Source organism: Capsicum annuum, chromosome 7 (assembly GCF_002878395.1).
Source record: "Capsicum annuum cultivar UCD-10X-F1 chromosome 7, UCD10Xv1.1, whole genome shotgun sequence".
Taxonomy (NCBI): domain Eukaryota; kingdom Viridiplantae; phylum Streptophyta; class Magnoliopsida; order Solanales; family Solanaceae; genus Capsicum; species Capsicum annuum.
In genome coordinates this window covers 2,733,990-2,739,838 of record NC_061117.1, presented here as the reverse complement: position 1 = coordinate 2,739,838, position 5,849 = coordinate 2,733,990, and the positions used below count along the sequence as shown (strand labels likewise).

At 33.1% G+C, this 5,849-nt stretch overlaps 2 protein-coding genes and 1 long non-coding RNA gene across 7 annotated transcripts in view; 1 reads left to right on the top strand and 2 right to left on the bottom strand.

Moving 5' to 3' along the window:
* The window catches only part of LOC107877551 (DEAD-box ATP-dependent RNA helicase 1), a 60,034-nt gene that overhangs the window by 32,512 nt on the left and 21,673 nt on the right, over positions 1-5,849 (top strand). The gene's annotated exons all lie outside the window — the stretch shown is intronic.
* LOC107876315 (A-agglutinin anchorage subunit-like) overlaps positions 1-5,849 on the bottom strand; it is a gene marked incomplete in the record, with an annotated part of 41,200 nt that overhangs the window by 14,712 nt on the left and 20,639 nt on the right.
* On the bottom strand, positions 26-4,068 carry LOC107877556. Its single transcript, XR_007057527.1, has 5 exons — positions 3,807-4,068; positions 3,064-3,218; positions 1,242-1,476; positions 894-1,105; positions 26-727 (listed from the first exon to the last, which is right to left on the bottom strand). It is a non-coding gene; the product is annotated as an uncharacterized LOC107877556 (long non-coding RNA).

The window sequence follows — 5,849 nt, the reverse complement described above, 5'->3', positions numbered from 1 at the left end:
AGAAATATCCAGCTCTTTTGCTTCAAAAGAGCTCATATTTCTTTCATTTACAGTTATTAATGATCTATCAATGCATTGATAGAATTGAAGATGGTAGAAAGACATTAGAAGGTTATTAACATAAAGACAAATAGCCAGCACATTCGTTGTCAAAACATGCACTATTGTAGTCCGTTTGTATTTACCTCGGTGTCACCCTACTTCTAAGACCTAAGTTCTAACAAATTTCTTTCAAATTATCAAAAGGTACTTCCCGAGCTTTGTTTCCTAGTGACCTAATAGACTAATGAGATACAAGACCCGAAGGAAAGGCAAAAAGCTAGCTGGATATTTAGTTTCTTAAGATGAGCAAGATATTCTCAGATAGAAATGCTTTATGCCACAATATTAATAGCAAAAAGAAGAGAAGAACAGGGGACTAGGTGTAAATATAAATACTAAGAAATTCTAAGCAACTAAATATGCAGCTTACAAGATAACATAGATGCTCAAGGGTAAAACCATCAGTGTTATTGATGTGGTCCATCAGTCTTCCAGGAGTTGCCACTAATATGTCTACTGCGCTTTGTAACTCGTATGAGAATTCTTCAGGATCATAACATATGCCGTATTCAACATTGGGTTTCTTGATGAGCTCAGAGATTTCATCCGAAATTGATGACTGACCTACTGCCAAGCCAACAGACAAACCTACTGCAGGTGCAAGAGCAGAGAAGACGTCTTTGACCTGAAAACAGAAACATAATGGTAAAAACATAATCTTCATCTGAGAAGTTAGTTATCTATCTTTGCATGTGAAAGTGCAAATATAGAGTCCTTTTTCAAAAAAAAATTGCACGTGCAAATGCAAATGTAGACATGCCGCGGGTTCAAGACTGGTGTGAAGAACCCACTAAGAAGTTGGAGATCTTCTTAACAAAAAGTCCTCTGAGGCACTAAGACCAAATTACAGCAAATTATCGGATTGCAAGCAAAAGGACTCTCAGCCAAAGTGTGAACTTATAGTTTTCTTCTTCTTCTTCTTCTTCTTTCCCCCTTTGTTGTAAGAGGCAGCATGAAGTCATAGTTTTATGATGATGAAAACCTAGGATGACCATTGACTCACCTATCAAAAAAGAAAATCCAAGGAAGGAGGAAAAGTTGGAAAGATAGTTGGCCCAAGATTTACAGGTAATTGAGAATTCGTGTAATTATGCACTGCACAGTTTCCAAACTAAAGCCAAACAATCGAGTTAAATAACCTGCAAAGCCAGGTCTCTAGTAGGCAAGACCACTAGTGCGCAAAGACATTTTACAGCACGTGTAGACAGCATCTGAACAATTGGTAATGCATAAGCAAGAGTTTTCCCGCTCCCTGTAGATGAATTTATGCAAAGGTCTCATTCAAAAGAACCAGGTCCAATTGTCTCTTGCCAGACAGCAAGTTGCACGGGAAAGAGTGAAGTGATGCTCATATTCTTCAAAGCCACCACTAACCTAGCAAAGATACATGTATGGGTAAGAATAAGTTGGAGTGGAAGTGTAAAAAATCCAATATTGAGTGTCAAGAAAGAAAAAGGTACAAGAAAAATCCGGCATTCAGTGTCAAGAAAGCAAACGGTACTAGTGTAACTATGTTTCAACGGCAACCATGGGAATTTTATAAACAATAAAGCAAAGTAATAAACTGATGATACTTTGGATAAGAAATGAAATATTAACTGTAAAAACTGAGAGATGATGGTTAACAACATCTATGGTCTCTGTCTTTGCAAATATAACAACAAGAGAGAAACAAGACTTCTAGAAAATGTGTCCCACTAGGCCATGTAGTTCCTCAGACGTAAGATAGTATTACACCCAGTTTATCCTGATCTAAATGAGGCCATTAACAAGAACATTGTTAACACAATTTTCTCAACCATTTGTATATCATCCTTCCCATATTATGTGCACTATTTTGGCGCATGGAGTTTAACTTGTTATTAATTTAAGTTCTATAGGATCCATAAGTAGTTACTATAAGTTGAAAGTTTGATAAATAAAACATATATCATCAGAATTTAATATTTGTTCAGTTAAACAATTCAAATAATTGAACCTAGTAAAAACTATGTAAACTAACATTACTAATAAAATGGAACCAAAAGATTTTGTAACATCCAAAAATAAATAGAATGACTGTACAGATTTGTAAGACAGAAGGATGATTACTGAGAAATCATGAGGGCCAGTAGCACATGGTCCAAAAACCAGTCCACATTGCCCCACCCTTATCCTTCTCTATTTAAACACCAGGCTTCTAATGCAGTGTTCGAAACCATGGAGAGAAAACAGGCAACCCGGTGCACTGAAGCTCCTGCTATGTACAGGACCCGAGAAGAGACGAACAACAAGGGTTTATTGTACGTACTCTTACCCTGCATTTCAGCAGGAGGCTATTTCAACGATTTTTGAACCCATGACCTGCGGGTCACGTGACAACAACTTTATTAGTTACTCCAAAGCTCCCCTTCAAAAACCATGGAGAGACAAAGGGCATCCCAGTGTACTAAAGCTCCCGCTATGCGTGGGTCCCGGGGAAGGGCCAAACCACAAGGGTTTATTATACCAGTCATACCTTGCATTTTTGCAAGAGGCTGTTTCAACAACAACTTTACTCGTTACTCCAAGACTCCTTTCGAAACCAACAACAACATACCCAGTGTACTCCCCACCTAGTGAGGTCTGGGGAGGGTAAAGTGTATGCAGACCATAACACTAACCCAGGTGGAGTTGAGAGGCTATTTTCGATAGACCCCCGGCCCAGGACAGATAAAAATATAACAAACACAAAATATAAAAACATACAAACTACTACAGTATGCAAAATAAACTAACACTACTAGTTAATACAGAAAACAATACAACCACAAGAAAAATACTACAAACTATCTATTCGAAATCATAGACATCACTCAAACAAAGTACAATAAAATGCATCTCTGTAGACACATAGATTCGAAACCATGGAACTAAAATTTCTAAATTATAAATTTCTAAAAGGTAGAAACCTTTATGCAGGGAGTAATGTTGAAAGAGTACCTGGGTCAATAAAAGGCAAGAGATCAAGAGAGCATTGATCAAAAGTAGTAATATCAACTGGATTTCTCATCCATGGCAATGCAGGTATATTTTTCTTCTCTTTCTTCAACTCCTTTTCTTCCTCCATTGTCAAGCTCACTTTTTTCAGCTGAAAACTTGAGTAAAACCCAAAAAAGAAAACACTCAAATTAAAATTTAACTTCTTTATGCAAATAGAATCTACAAAATCCGATAAAAACATCAAGAAAACAAAAGGGCAGACGGGTGCACCAAACCACCCGCTATGCACTAGGTCAGCGGAAGGGCCAAAGCACAAGGGTCATTTTTGTTACATAAGAAAGGAAAAATTTAGGAGAAATACATCATAAATTCATTGTCAAGCTCCAATTTTTCAGCTGAAAACTTTATGAAACCTCAAAAAAGAAAACACCCCAAATTAAAATTTAACTTCTTTTTGCAATATATTATACAAAATCCCATAAAAACATCAAGAAAAAATTATGGCAGATTATATCGATTTTGCTACATAAGAACAATTATAGGAGAAACACATCAGAAATCCACTGTCAAGCTCCATTTTTTCATATGAAAACTTAAGGAAAACCCAACAAACAGAAAAAAAGCTATGACAGTGTATGTCACTTTTGGTACATAAGAAAACCATAGTCAAGTTCCCCTTTTTTCAGCTGAAAACTTGAAGAAACCCCCCAAAAAAGACGACGACGACGACGACAACAACATACCAGAGAAATCCAAGTGAGGTGTGAGGAAGGTAGAGTGTATGCAAAGCTCACCACCACCTCGTGGAGTCAAAGTGGTGCAGCAAATCCAGGTACAAAGAAGATGGAAATAGTGAACAACTTCAAGCAACTAATGAGGAAACAATGTAAAGAGAAACAAGAATAACAATATAACAGCACAATAAACACAAATTAAGCTTTAAATTTATTTATTTTTTGCAAATACATTGTACAAAATACCAATTAAAACATTTATTTATTTTTAAAAAATTCATGGTAGTTAGTCGCTTTGTTACATAAGAAATTTTTAGGTTTTTCCGGCGGGAAATTGAGATCTGATGGGCCGATTGGAAAATTTTTCTTAAGATTATAATTATAATAAATAGTAATATTTTTTTAAAATTATAATTTATAGTAAAAATAGTAATATTTTACCCATTTTATAGTAATAGAAGAATATATATTCTTTAGTTGTGCATATGTATTTATGAGTAATACATATATATATTTGTATATATATTTATATAGCAATATTTTACTTAAATACAAATATAATTTATTATTTTTCGTAATTATAAAACTGTTGCTATAAAAGTTATAATTAAGATTACAATGTTGCTATTTCTGAAATTTTCCCTTAAAAGTAAGAGTTTGGGCCTGTCCCACCTCCCACGTCTAAAATGGGCCTTAAATGTTTTTATAAAGGGAAATTAACTATATAAACTTATTAAATTAGTTATTACAAGTTATAGCAAACCTTTTAAGTTTTCAAGTTATAGCAACTTTCATTTTAAAAAAATATAAAAAAAGTTTTTTTGTTTTGTTGAAAATACAAAAAAGTAATTAATGAAAAAGGAAAATTAAGATTTAATACAATTAATATACAATTTACCTTCCTTAAATATAGTTAACCTTAATTACTGATCTTTATCCACCCCCAAATCCCTTTAACCGTTGTTTTTTCTCCTATTTTAATGCTTGCATTAAGAGTTTTCATCTTCATATACTACCTTCCTCTTTGTACATGATTAATTTCTATCAGTAAACAAAAATATCGTAATTTCGACGTCAACAAATTGCTAAGGATTATAATTTGAAAGAAAAGCAAAAAATAAGTATTTCTTTTGATAACAAATATAAATTTTGTTAATTTGCATTCAATCATGATATGTCATGGAGGGAGATAAAATTCGTCAAGTTTGTAAAATTTTTTTATGAAAATGGATATTTTTCATTCAAAATAAATTTAAACATTTATTTTTTTATGTTTCTTCAATTTTCTATTTTTTTGTGTTTCTTCAGTTCTCTATTGTTACATTCTCGAACTAAAAGGTCAAGCGCAAACAGGTAAAAACGATTATGTATTTTTGGTGTATTTAATTGAATATTATATTGGGATAATGCCCACGAAAATACTTTAAGTTTAATCAAATTTTCAATGGAGTATATTGAACTTTGCGGGGGTCCTATTACTCCCTATACTTTTTTAATTGGAATTAATTCTCCCACCCCCCTCCGGACTTTTTTAAAGTGGAATTAATTGCCTCCCGCAAAGTTATACCCAGTTTTTTACGTCAGAATTGTAGTACACACGCTTTGTCTTCTCCGTTTTATCACTTTTCAATATTTTTTACCATTATAACTATATTAAAGATTCCACAACTCAAATTCCTCCTACAAAATCAAATTCCAAATGATTCCATTGACTTTTCATCATTTTTTCACCACTTTTAAGAAAAAAATTTCCCAAATTTCAAATTCAAATTGAAACTTTGTTCAATAATTTTATTCAAATCAAACTAAATAAATAAAATTTGAAGAAATGGAGTCTTCAATAACTTCAACAACGGAAATACGTTATAGACTTCCGGAAGACATTGAACAATTGAAGACTTTCGAAAGAAATTTTATTGAAGTCACTTCCGTAATAAAGTTGAAATTGAAGTGTAATACATTGAACGCAATGAAACTGGAAATTGGAAACTGGAAATTGAATTTGAATTTGAAATTATTCAAAGTTTCAAATTGAAAACTTTCTTCAAGAAT